Below are 14,581 nucleotides of genomic sequence, written 5' to 3' on the forward strand. Positions count from 1 at the left end.
GCGTGTGTGCTGGTGCTCTTGGGATGAACCAGTTGGGGAGAATTGGGCTCTGTTGAGCCTAGTGGGACTTGTCCATGTGTGGTTGACCAGATCAAGACCTTATATTTAAGAAAGATAGTGATAATTACTCAAGCATAATGATGTTACAGCCATCACCACCATACTTTTTTGTTTTTGTTTTAGGCATATGCCTTATCACTGTTAGAAACTGATTATGTTGGCCTTTGTCCGACATAGCAAGCAATTTCTTATGTTTGCATCTTACCTGGTACAGTTTTGAGCCAGATTGGAAAGGAATAAGAAACAATGATCTGTTGTAACTTACCATGTGGTGATTAGTGCTAAAAACCTGAATGTTAACACTAACTTATTGATTATGTTTTGGATTGGTGTTAAAAATTATCAAACTTTTGACATCGTTCTTTGCAAAATCCTAAAAGCAAAATGGATTTGCTGGATATATGCAGAAGAGTGCACTGTTTTTCTACTGCCATTAAAAATTAGTTATTTTAATTCTCTTATTTGGTGATTTGCTGCGCAAATGAACAGCTTTTAAGTTTTTCGTTAAATGATAGCTCACTCATCCTTTTGTTTCTGCGAATTACAGTTGGAGTCAAAATGTAAATCTGGGAATAAAACCTCTCTTTTCATTTAGGTGTCTCTTTTGCATGTGTGGAACAAATGTGGCAATAACTATATTCTAATTTTAAAGTATATAATAAATGCATGATCTGCTTTACAAGCAGAGCTTAGATTTATTTTCATATTAAAATAAATCAGCAGACAACCAAAAGGGCACAACTTAGGGCATATTCGTTTTAGCTAAAGGGAATTAAGACCTTGTTTTTTAAACATAAAAATGTCCATTCAGAAGCATTTGTATGTTCTATACTTAAAATATGTGTGGTTAAGATGGAATAGGTATCATAGCTTTCTTACTTGAGTTGAAAACTAAAGGCAGTGGGCATACCCCTATACTGGGAAAGTATTGCTTTTTGATACATTTTTGAAACGCCTTGCATTGTAGCTGTACTAGATTCTAGACATTAGAATAAAAGGAAAGTATTCTTCCAGTGGGACAAAAGACCAAAAACAATTCTCTATAGGCTTTGGCTCCATGGTGTACTAGAGAGCAGTTTGCTGTGATGGTAAGCTTTTGGAATGTGTACATAGTGAGAACTGAACAGGAACACTCCATACTGTTAGCATTTTGTTGCAAGCTCCATTGTTGTGTTTTTCTCAAATGCACATTTTAACACATTATGTACCCCTCAACTTTCCCACTTTAAGTGGGACACCTGGAATTACAGAAGCCATCCCAGCTTCTGACTGGATCCCAGAATGTTCTGTTTTGGCTCCTGTAAGAGTACGATCTCAAAAACACATGTGTCCCGATTTTTCTCTGCAGCATGTTCGAGGGTATGAAATTAACATTAATATGCAATAGTTTTGAAAGCCAGTCTTCTACAAGTGGTATATTGTTTTTCATTTCTTCATTATGTGTGTACAGTGAATAACATATTTCCCACTAATTCTCCTCCTTCCTTGTACATAGTCTTTAATCCATTTTAATAATATAATTTGTGGCGCAATTGCTAGTTTATCCCCCCATTATTTCCTGTGTTGTTCTAATAATACCCAGCCAAATAAACTTACATACCCATCAAATGTACATAAAATTAGTTTTTTGAAATCAAACCTGTATTCCTACCCATATCACACTGCAGAATGAAATATTTAAAGCTCGGCATATATTATTGCAGAGACATTTTTCTAAACTCAAGTTCTACAGGTCTAAATTAAAATATATCATCCTTTCCAACAAATGTTTTTCAAAGCATGAAAAAACCCTCTTAATTTTTTAAAAAAGAACTTTAGATCATTTTTGTGCCATCCCTTTTACTTTTAGTGCATCTCTGTTATAAATTAACACATTATAAAGAGCTGTCATAACAATTTCTCAGCGATTTAACTCAAGTGACCTCCTGTAGATCAGATGGTAGGCAAAAAAATAGCTTCATAGACCTCATGCAGTTTCTGTTGATATCCCTTAAAAATAATTCTGTTGATATCTCTTTAAATGCAGCAAATGCACTCTTCCCTCTCTCAGCAAACCTGCTCTGTCTAAGGCATTATTGCCATCCACCCAATTCCATTCAACTTTATGGCAATTCCACCTCCTAGCTCATGGACAAGGAATCTGTGTTGTTAGACTACATTCTGGCTGTTGACTATGCTGGCTGGGGCTGGCAGGAACTGAAGCTCAGCAACATCTAGAAAACCACCAGATTTCCTCTCCTAGCCTTTCTTGTTTGGTGCAGACAACATATTAGTGGACAGTTGAGAAACCATGGAGAAGGGATGGGTTATCCTCAGAAGTACTGATCTTACATACACCTCGTGCGTGTGTGTGTGTAGTTTATACATGACTAGGCTTAGTGCATGAAGTCAGGTATATTTCAGAGACTGGAACAGGGCACATTATGTTACTAATTCACATCACAAGCTCACTGTCCACAGATATGTCACATGCAAGGGTGAATGTTCTTGCCTTTTCTATCCATTTATACTGGCATTGGGCTAGATTAGGCATGATATGATCTGGAGAGCTGTTTTAATTTATACACCAGTTATTCACGAAATATGGCAAGTGGGAATCAATGGCAGAGCCTTTTTAGGTGTGGCACTCAAGCTCAGCAACAAACTCACAAGGAGCTCTGTGCAGCTGTCCAACGACTTTGTTTTTGATTAGCAGCGAAAATAGTTTTATTTCAGTGAGCTTTTGTAGATTATCATCTCTGGGCTGTCTTTTATGCTGCTTCCACTTTTTTTATAGGCTTGCTGTGTGGTTTTATCAGTATATTTGTTCTTCATTATGCTTTGCCGCTTTAATGTTGAACATATTTATTTATTTATTTAATTCCTGTCCCCTAAAATTATTATACCACTAGACTGTAAAAAAACAAACAAACAAAAAACACCCACCCTCAAAATGGTTTATGAAAAGCATACACCACCTTGTGCATTTGTTAGAAAGCTGGGAATAAAAAAAAAAGAAATTTCAATAAAATATGTGAGATAAGCACTGAGCAGGTAAGTTGCAAAATATGGAAAGCATAACGAGTATTGCAGATCTGGAATAGAGTTTAAAATTCCAACATATGGGATTGGAAACTAAACTAGGTTACTTTTTAGAAATCTGTACCCCCTCAGACTACACAGAGGGCTAAATGGACTTTTTTAGGGAGTTGGAAATGACAGCAGGAGGGAAAAGGAGATGGTTGATATTCTTTCCATGAACTTTTAAAAAATCTTAGTATCCAAGTCAATGAATTTTGATTTCTTTTTATAAGGTACACATATCTCCTAGATTTACCTCTTTCTGTTTATCTATTTCTCTACAGATAAAAGGAGAATAGGCACAGAACCATTTTGCTGGAAAATCACCAGAATGTGCTGAGCGTTTTCAAGGATATGGTATGTAAACAATGCATCACTATTTATTGAATTTAGGGTTAGGATGGAAGTTTTTATTTGCAGACTTTTGTTTTCAAATTTTAGGGGACAGGGGGCAAAAAGGGAGAGAAGTTTGGGGGGAGGTGTTAGAAACAAGTTTAGAGAGCTTAAAATTTGGTGCAACAGCCATGATAATTCCTCCACCACCCCCTTACATTATTTTGAACTTATTTAAGATTGGCTCTCTACTGGTGTGGTCACATAGTATCACAGAATTGTAGAGATCTTGCACAATCTGGGTATGGCACCCAGTTTGTTTTGCTGACACTCTTACTTTCAACTCACTGTGGGGTGAGCTGAACAAATCTCTTTCTGCATCAGCTGCCTATTTTCTAAAAGGGTAAATCTGTTTGCTGCAGACTAATTTAAAAGTTAGTAGACTGTTTTTCCTGGGCTGTATTTTGTGCTGTTCTTGCAGAGACATGATGGATGAATTTGTCCTTTTCAAAATGACTGCTGCAGATTCTCCTACTGTTTTGCAGAGTAGAGGCTGCTTCCTCCAAGTTATCTTTCTGGCTTTGTAAAGGGATGTCCTCTATTAGCTGCATTCATGCACAAAGCCCTTTGTCTAGAATTCCAAGCACCAGTCTTTCAGATGTACTTTTTGTCTGTAAAATCGCAATATTTTTAGCCTGTTCTGTCAAAGACAGTGGCCCCACCTAGGGGACAGGATTCTAGCCCAAGTCAGGTGTGTGTGTGTGTGTACCTGGTAGGCACAGCCTCCAGCCACACTTGGCCACATACCACTAATACCAATTCAAAACCCAGGAAGCAAAGGTCAACTCAAGCAAAGGTAAGATTCCAGCCAGTCAACCTCAGACAAAGGAAAGTTTAGGTCCAGATAAGTAAGAAAGAGTACATGTGTTTGAGGGATGGAGGGAGAGAAAAGTATAGATATACAGTATTGTTGTACCAGAAGCAAACCATTTTTTAAAAAATGCTGTTAGCAGGAGAAAAATAATTGCTGCTCTTGAATTTGCTTCTGAAGCAAACAGCATCATGCCCCTTCATGCTGGGGATGATCTTGATAATATGATCCCAATCAATTGATTGGTGACAAATTATTATTATTATTATTATTATTATTTGTTATTTATTAAGTTTCTATATTGCCCTTCATCTGAGGATCATAACTCACTATGGCCCCCACAAACAGCTTATTAAAAATCCCTCCTCCATGTTTCAGATGCAATTTGGAGATTCAGTGGGAGCTCCACTGCAAAGAAAAGAACTGTATTTTATGTGCAGTATTTTTGGATATTGTCCCTCTTAACAGTTTGGGGTTTTAGTGGGAGTTATTGAACAGGAAATTCACAGAATAACTTTTGATGCACACATATTTCAATAGTACATGTATAAAACCTCTGGATCACAGCCAGTGCTAAAGTGCTTGGGAATTTCAAAAGCTAGCCAGCAACAGACTTATCTTCTACTAGTAAATGCCCATGTTTAACTAAATACTTATCTGCTGTGTTTATTGAATTTGAATATACACATGGAAATATGAAGGGATGCTGAAGAAAAGGGAGATTAAAATGGTTTCAATTTATTAACTTTGAAACGAATAGGCGTTTGTGTGGCAAAGGCACTAGCAAAATAAATAAACATCAGTGCTGCAGTCCTTAGATCAGGAAGGAAGGAAGAAGGGTCTTTGAAGGGTAGAGAAGTTTTGGGAAAGGAATGTAGCTCAGTGATAGAGTCATTGTTTTGCATCAGAATGTCCCAGGTTCCATCCCTGCCATCTTGAGGTAGGTCTGGGAGACAACCCTATTGGAAAGAGGCTTTGTTAGCCAGTATAGACAATACTTGATGAATGGCAGGGGCATAGAAAGGGGGGTGCGGGGGGTGCAGTCTGCCCCGGGTGTCATCCCTGAGGGTGTGACAAAATGGCACTCCACAGGGGGCGGCACTTACCTTGGGGCCTGGCCTGCAACATGCCCGAGCTACGCATCTCTCCTGGGAGTGACGTGGTGTCTCGGGGCCCCATGCTGCCTGAAACGGCAGCGTGGGGCTTGCGTCCACCAGGTGGACTCTGTGGGCCGCTCGCTGCACTGCCCTCCGGGCAGATTGCCATGCTGTCTCCCTGGACGGATGGTCTAGCTACCAGGAGTTCAGCCTACACTCAAGTAGGACCCCGGTAGAGACACATGCCCAACTGGCATGTTCTCTCTGTCCTGGTCGATCATTCGGGAGCTTCATAAGCTTTCTTCAGCCCGAACATCACAGCAACCGATGCCAACCGACACTGAAACACTTAGGGATCTGCAGAGTTTGCACAGTTGCGTAACAGAACTCAGCAACTCAGCATTTTGGCTAATTTACTTTATTTACGTATAAAAACACACGGAGCACTGCAACATGGCTCCCTCTCTCTCTAGCCTCAGACAGCAAAGAGAAAAAGAACAAAGAACTATAGTCCCATTTCACGGAACACAGTAACACAAACATCCTGTCTTCGTCACTTCCCACTCCGTGGAGTCAAAACATACACCATCATGCGATAGACAAAAATCCCATGACTGCAATCATAGATCAGGAAATCTAACACTAGCTCCATATAGGGCAGCCTCAAGTGCTCTTAAGTACAGTGGTACCTCGGGTTACATGAGCTTCAGGTTGCATACACTTCAGGTTACAGACTCTGCTAACCCAGAAATAGTACCTTGGGTTAAGAACTTTGCTTCAGGATGAGAACAGAAATTGTGCTCCGGCGGCGCGGCAGCAGCGGGAGGCCCCATTAGCTAAAGTGGTGCTTCAGTTTAAGAACAGTTTCAGGTTAAGAACGGACCTCCAGAACGATATGTAACCCGAGGTACCGCTGTACAGTAGAGCTTAGTATTCTTTCTTTTCCTTCAAAGACATAGATATTGTGGGAGTAGAGGGATGCTGTGCTCTCAATCAGTGTTTCAGGGACCATGATATTTTAATGGGGAGCCTCTTGGAACGCTATTTGCTACATACCCCATGACCCTCTCCTGTACACACTTACCTAAGAAGCCCCATTGAATGTAATGGGACTTACTTCTGTGTAGACTTGCCTAGGACTGCAGCACTAATAGATCCAAGAGTAATTTTTCAACACATTTATAAAGAAAATTATATTGGTTAAAGGCAAATAAGTGGGTTTGATGAATATACTTCTCCCTGGGGCAAGACTTTTTGCAAATATAATTTAATGTGTTTGTTTTCAATCCTGTAATTGGTGCGGTTGGGGAGCCAAATGCATCTCACCTATACTATGCATTCTGCAAGAAGTGTTTGTACAAAAATAGTTCTCAGGCACAGAAATGGTGAAAGATTTGCTTTAAATAACATGTTAAATATTGAATACATATATTAACTATTTATCTGTTGGTGGGAACTAGACCATTATAATATACTACCCATGGAATGCAGCTGCTCTGTTTTATCTTGTCCAAGATGTTATTTTGAAAAGACTACACAGCATCTTTAAAGCTTGCAGTCTTGCATCATTTGCACATTAGTATGTTTTGAATCCTCGATCCACCTAAATCATGTAATAGGAAAACTGTCTTTCAAATAGAAATACGCTCAAGAAAAAAAAATTCAGATTTATGTGATGGTTTCCATAAAGCTGTGGATAATTATTTACAAAACACAGGATTAATAAGCATCTATTTTCATGTCATCACTGGGAAGAGATTCAAACTTACTCAGATATCATGCCATTCTGTTTTATGAAACTTTATCTTGGTATATATATATAAAATAGTGCTTGTCATACTTATCTGTAACGTTAAGTGATTTCTGTTCATCTCTATGCACCTCGTGCCTAGCTTTTCCTATCCTGCTTTCCACACTCTGGCAAACACATTAACAATAGAGACTGGGGTAAGATATGAATATATAGATACCTTGCACATAAAATATATGCTCCATCCATAGTTATAGGATAAGGCTGTACAAAACTCCCAAACCATTGTGCTTTGTAGATTATTTGGAGTACAAAACTTTCCCCCTTCCAAACACCATCACTCACTCATGTTTTATTGCAATTTCTATCCCCCCCCCCCCCCAATTTGGAAACAATACTAACAGATTTAGCCTATCAGCCTTCTAAGATTAACTGTTTCCATAATCATATTGTGCCAATGCTGTCAGGGATGGGTGTCTCCAAAGTTATTCTGAAGTCATTTAGACTATTAAAGGATTAATAATCTGGCCTTGCAAACCCGAAATGATTTGAGAAGTTATTACTTTTATCTGGAGTCCCACAGGCTTCACCTGAAACAATTAGACGAACAGGACTGGTCAGGGCCTGAGCTTCTGTTGTGGAATTAAATAGAACCTCTTTATCCCATTCGAGGTTGAAACTGATTTAAATCGAAAGCATGTTCAGTACATTCTTCTTTTTTTCACAAGAAGCTAAAATGTTCTTTTCCCAACCATTATGTAAATGGACACAGTTATAGCTGCGTCTGTTAAACAACCCCCCCACCCTTTTCAAATAAGGACCATCATGGGCAACCCTGTTTGTCTGGCTCTTATTGGGAAACAGGGTGCCAAAGTCAAGGAGAAAATCCCTTCTTTAAACACAGAATGCGACCATCTTCTGAAAAGAACACAACTTTTATTTTATTTTTTAATGAGCTGTGCACAATTAGATAAACCCTCCCAAATGTAGATAGTATAACTGGATAAAGATGAAATCTGCTGAAATCATCTTATGTAAACTGCATAATGGCACTTCAAATGGCCCCTTTCTGTCACCCACCATAAGCATCACACACACACACACACACACACACACACACACACACACACCATTCCCGCTGCAGTCAGGTGAACTGTCAAAGAGCTATTATGGTTGGCTGCCTAGAATTCTGTGGAAAGACAAATCTGTACAATTTTCTCCTTGGACAATAAATGGTTCTTTTTGTGCTTTTAGGTTTCCCTAAACAATTTTGCTATATAGATAATGTGGGTATTCTTTTCTTCTTCTTTTTTGCATGAATATGATAGATAGATAGATAGATAGATAGATAGATAGATAGATAGATAGATGATAGTGAAGGGATATCGTTTGGGCTGAAACCTGTACCATGAATGGATGGATACATGTTAGCATTACCATATATGGGTAAGCTTTTATTTTGTATTTTTTTCCTGCTGTAGCTCATCGCGTATGGTTCAGACACATAAGAGCAGCATGTTGCATTTTGGTATATGTTTAACCGCTATTGATAGAACTAGGAAATGGAGGAACCAAACACACATACAACTGCGAGATCACTCGATTTACAATTCAGTGCTGGGACCTGACAAACATTACATACGCTTAGCCTTCCATGCCTGTTTAAAATACTGCATGCTCAGAAACGAACAGATTATTGTAATGTGTAACAGTGCATCTTCTGATAAAGCCTGACCTCATAAATAAAGAGATGAATAAAGGTGGCATTTCTGAAAGTGTTTTCTTTAGAGACAAGGCTTTTGTACATTCTAGGGGAAAGCTATATGTTAGGGTTTTTTTATTTTTATTTATTTAATATACTTAAATAAAGCCTGGACTTAATAAACTGGACTGTTTATTTTTTTAAAAAAACCAGCAAAACAAAAATAAGCAGAACAAATATTTGTAGAATAGCCTTTCAAAAAATAATTGTTTTTCCTTGTTTTTGTATACTGCTTATTTATTCTAAGAATTTGCTTCAGCTGATAAGCAGCAGAAGTCAGATTTCAGGCGCTCAAATTGTGGCAGTTCAATAATTGCCTACTCTGGTGTAATCCTATTTTTTTCCAGTGGCCTCGACTAGTGTGAATGGTCATGGAATAATTCCCAAAATTTTCTTTCAGATGTCACAAAATTGCATGAGGGTAGACATCAGATGCCGTTACAAAAGAAGCAGATGCAACGCAGGCAAATGGCGATTTTAAAATCCTGTACCATCAAAAACCATCTTGTTTACAAAATCATAGATTGGAAAATCCCATTCTCTCTCTCTCTCTCTCTCTCTCTCTCTCTCTCTCTCTCTCACACACACACACACACACACACACACACACAAAGTTCTTTGCAGCACTTGATGGAACTTTTATGTTTTTCTTTATTTTATTTTTTTAATTCCTTGGAAGTATTGTAGATTAACAGTTGTATTTTACATTTAAAAAATAATAATTTGTGGGTAAACGTTTTAAATGTGCTATGAATACCATTTTACATGCTGGTGCACATGTGGGTCCTTTTGTAGATGCACTTAGCGTAGTGGTTTGCCTGCATATGCATCTTGCGAAAACCCCACTGCCCCAATCTGGCAGAGGCATTTTGAGAACAGATATGAGATTCTGTATATGGATTGGTCCTCGGGATCAGTTCCATGCGCGCGCACACAGAAGTACTGTGTAGTAAAAATAAACAAATCCTTGCCTTGAGAACTTGGGCGGTGCACAGATAGTGCTCCTACATTGCGCATGCACCACTAAACGTATGTTTAGCATTTCCAGCTTTGAAAGCCTGGAAGAAGCACGGGAGAGGGAACCTCAAAAAAGGTTGCCAGGTCTGCCACAGCTGACAGGGCCAACTGTGCACTAGGCCAGAGGACACCCGTTTGCACCAGCTTGTTCACGGTGCGCTGCTGTGTACAAAACCATAACTAGCCCATCATGTGCATTGCACAGTAGGAGGCATGGACTGCAATGCAGTAAATACAATCCCTGCATGGAAATTCATCCTCCCCCCAAAAAAAGCTCAACACCTTTTTGTGCCTGGCAACCCTAATATACATCCACATGCATGAGAACAAGCTTGGGCCCTAAATGCTCACCATCAGCGCTTTGAATAACACACTTGAAACCTTGAGCTGCTCCAAATGTTCTCTGGATTGTGGCCAGGCTCTGTGCCCCAAATAATTTACATGTAGGCGGTGCTTTTTTTCTGGGGGTGCGCATACCCCTAAACATCTTGTGAATCTAAGTTTGGCCTCATTGAGGGGCAGTATTTCAATATGAGTAGGAAAATGAGAGTACCCCATAACATTTCTTTTTTTAGAAAAAAAGCACTGCATATAGGATGGGAAGCTGTCATCAAATGCACCATTATATTCACCAATAATCAGTGCTAAGCCTGGTACAGATGGTTCTTCCTTCTGTCCCGCAGAGTTAGTTAATATATATTGCTATAGAGTTGTCTTTTGGAATAGGTTCACAGAGCCTTTCTTCCCCCTGTCGAGCCACGTAGCGCCTACAGAGCTGCTTCACGATTCTCAGATAGCATAATTTTGGAAACGTCGTACGTAAGCTTATTTGTTTCTCTGCTGTCTTCATAAGCAGGAGAATCTAATTCCCTCCCCTCCGCATATCGGCTAGACTGGACAAATCAAGGTGACAATCCGTGGTTAGCCCTGTCAGGCCCTTTGTGCTGCTGCTGCTCTGAATTGAAATACAATGGAAGCAAAGTGGTATATATAACAGTCCAGCTGCTTTGCTGTGACAGGAGAGTCCCAGTATTACAGTGTGTCAGGTCTTGTTTGTATACCGAGTGTGGGCCATTCCGTACGATGACAATGCAAATTGTGAAAACTCTCCGGCAAGATAGGAAGTCATATCAGGAGATGTATGTCTGGGAAGGTGTGGGGAGGGCTGCTCGCTCAAAATCGCCTTGCAGGAAGGATCCCACATCAAAGCCTATCTTTTTGGCGCAGCTCTTCTATTCCTATGCAGGGCCCATTTCCTAACAGTGACAGGAGACACAACCAGGCACTTGTTCGTAAATCTATCAGAGACTGCCTTTCTCAGGGTTCTGCACTGATGTTACTTTTTAAAGGCAGCTTTATATTTCATTTAAGCATGCAATTAATCATCCTTACAGTGTCGAGATCACTGGCGTCAGCAGTGTGATTTAATTAAATTTGAAATTATTGTACAGTACATATATAGGCATCCAACTAGCCAGTCCAAATTAAATGCTGTGGTCTATTTCTTACCCAGGGTGTTTTCAATTTAAGTATTCATCCAAAAGGTCACCCTTCACAGAAGGAAACCGTTTTTATGTTTGAACTGTTGCAAAACTGAAGTAGCAAAATCAACACGAAACCTGTGCAGTGAATTCTTATTGTTCAGTGCGCTTGTATGCATGTATTTTTTTTTTTAAAAAAATATTGCCTTTTTGTGTTAGGCTGATTTTATGTCCAGTCTTCTGAGCGCCATTTTCATGCTTCCACGTTGCTCTCCTCTGTTGTGTCAGCCCTGAGCTGAGTTAGGGTGGAAAAGAGAATCCACCATTTTGTTTCAGTGCTGTATTCAAGCAATTAGTCTACAAAATGGAACTATATATATATATATATATATATATATATATATATGGTATTTGGGTGGCTTTTACCTGCTTGAGAGCAGCAAGCAAAACCATATACTGTTAAAGCACTTCCTGAAATAATTTCCAAGGGTGATTTAATTATGGTTATTACTAAAGGGGTGGGTGTGGGTGGGTGGGTGTGCAAGAGAGAGAGAGAGAGAGAGAGAGAGAGAGAGAGCCCAGTAAAAGGAGGCCTTTGTGGGTCTTTATCTACTGAATGGTGTACAGTACATAGGATACTTGCAGTCAAATGCAAATTTGTAAAAAAATTTTTGCAATGAATTGATAATCTAGATTAGATTTAAATGTGTGTTTTTTAAAGAAAAGAAAAAGAATTGTTTTTGCATTACATTATTACACACGTAATTCACAATATTTCAGACAAGAAACCAGGCCAGTAACACTCAAAAGACCGTAGCACTGGCATGTGTGTATAGATAGATAGATAGATAGATAGATAGATAGATATTAAAGGGCGGGGTTTTTTTTTTAATTCTGGAAAATGTGTCATCCGTTAAGTGCAGTTCAGGTCTTGTGTGTGAAAAGCACAAACCTTTTTTTTTTTCATTCTTTTTTTTTATGTGCTGCGGTGTCTGCACTTTTTGAAATTGCATATTTATCAGCCTATGCATTATTTATGAGCTTGGAAAGAAGACGGGGGGGGGGAGGAGTGGGAGGGATAGAAAGAGTGCAAAAACATATGCTTTGAAAGAGGAGTATTTTATACACACATAGTACGAAGCCTTTCTCAAGGATTACGCTAAGTAATTGATTGCTCCTTCCCTTGTACTTTTTTCCACTGAGTTGACTGGCCTTGTGATCCTTCCTTCCTTCCTTCCTTCCTTCCTTCCTTCCTTCCTTCATTGGCTGGGAAGGACTTAGATGATGTTCGCCACTGATACGCAATTCTCCTGCAGTGTCCAAAAGAAAAGGGTATTTAATAAATATTAATATTTCAACTGTCAGGTTGCATTCTTGTCAAGACGGTTCTGACAAACGGAGGATTAACGACATGTTTCATAAATTAGAAATGATCCCCTCTGCAGAATGTCCAAACCGAAGCTCAATAGTAGACCAACCAGGCTGGTTCCCTGACCCAGTTGAACATCAGATCTGCAGTCAGTCGTGTGGAGGAAAATAAGGCTCCTCATCAGTCATTACCCCTTGCCATCTCGATTGTTTCTTCCTTGGGATGTGTGGGCTCCAAATTAGCAAGCTTGCCTCACATGCCACATCATTCGATTAGACAGTCACATCAAACATTTCTTTTCCCCCTTTCATTGCCTTCAGAAAAATTAAGGGAAATGGGAGAAAAAGAATTTCTACGTAAATATTTTCATTACTGGGGTCAGGCAGGAATTGACATAACAGAAGCTGAAATATAATGGAAAATAGGTGAAACAGAACATTTCCTAAATAATGAACTAAAGAAAGTAAGGGTTTGAATAAAACAATAAGTGAATATCCATTGACAGGGCTTTTGTGGTCGGTTAATGCCTAGCCAAACAAAATTAGAATGTTGATGTTGATAGTAATAACTCTTATTATTATTAGCCTGAAATATACTTGGTGCTTTACAAAAGGCTACCTCCTTTCCATAAGCTCCCATACCTTAAGGGCAAGACAAGAGGCTTAAAGTCTGGTTTGTTTTTTGAAAAAAGTATATTAAAATAAAGCCTGGTGTGTTTGTGTGCATTATGCTCAAATTCATAGGGAAACCAGAATGAATTTGTGCAAAGATCAAAGTTCTTCTTCGGTATGAAACAGTCAAACAAGTCAACGAAAATCCATTGACCGGTGTCTTTTTCTTCTATCTGTACCCAGATCATGCGCTACATGGAACTGGGCTACAGAGTGTATAAAAATGTTTAGCCTAATCATTCCCTAATGACAGTGACTTATGTCCTTAGTGCAGTTGATTTGTTTCCTGGGTTTTAAAAGTAGATTATTTCCATGGTGCAGGCTTAGTGTAAGCTGCTGAGAAACCACAAGCACTGCACTTCAGCCTGAGTTTGGGACATTCGCCAAGGGTAATCTGATTAAAAGGGCATTTAAACACACATACAGAGAGAGAGAGAGAGAGAGAGAGAGAGAGAGAGAGAGAGAGAGAGACGCACACATTCTGCTGCTTTGAAATGCTGGGCAGTGAGATAGAATGGGGCCAAAAAAATTGCTTTTTCAAGGCAAACCATTATGCCTGAGCAGAATTAAAAGCGTGATAAGCAGCATCCCAGGAATGATTCTTTTTGACAGACTTGCAACTGGATAAACAAAGCATCTGTTACAGACCCACAAGCAAATCCGTGATCTGTTTAATGCTGGTTTTGGTTGTTTGTTCTGCCTTTAATCATGTTTGATTACTGCATAGGTGTGAGGCACCGAGGCCTTGCTTTATCTGTAAGAATTCAAAATGCGTTCTTAAAAAAAAAATCCCACAAAATAACAAACAACTTGATGTGTACACACACACACACTAGGTTTTTTTTAAAAAATCTCTTCTGTGGCCTGACATTTACAAATGTTCTAGTATAAATGCAGTTGCTTGTGATGTGCATAGGGTACCATTTACCTGAGAAATTTAGCAGCTGTACATTGTACAAAGGTAATTATCCAATCTCAAATCTTAGGTGACTTATAAAGGGAGAGTGTGATATTAATTAAACATGTCATGTTTGCACACAGCATAATGTGCTGTCATTGGATCATTTTGCCTTATTGAACTACGTTTCCGTTCTCCTGAAAAATCTAAAC

The 14,581-nt window shown here is 39.1% G+C and overlaps 1 long non-coding RNA gene across 2 annotated transcripts in view; it reads left to right on the plus strand.

The window, feature by feature from the left end:
- The window catches only part of LOC308481381, a 277,693-nt gene that overhangs the window by 134,283 nt on the left and 128,829 nt on the right, over positions 1–14,581 (plus strand). For both annotated transcript variants that reach the window (XR_013988610.1, XR_013988611.1), the window contains exon 3: positions 3,405–3,477. This is a non-coding gene — a long non-coding RNA (uncharacterized lncRNA). The remainder of the gene's footprint in view (positions 1–3,404; positions 3,478–14,581) is intronic.

This window comes from Podarcis pityusensis (genome assembly GCF_964106645.2).
Source record: "Podarcis pityusensis genome assembly, chromosome: 7".
Taxonomy (NCBI): domain Eukaryota; kingdom Metazoa; phylum Chordata; class Lepidosauria; order Squamata; family Lacertidae; genus Podarcis; species Podarcis pityusensis.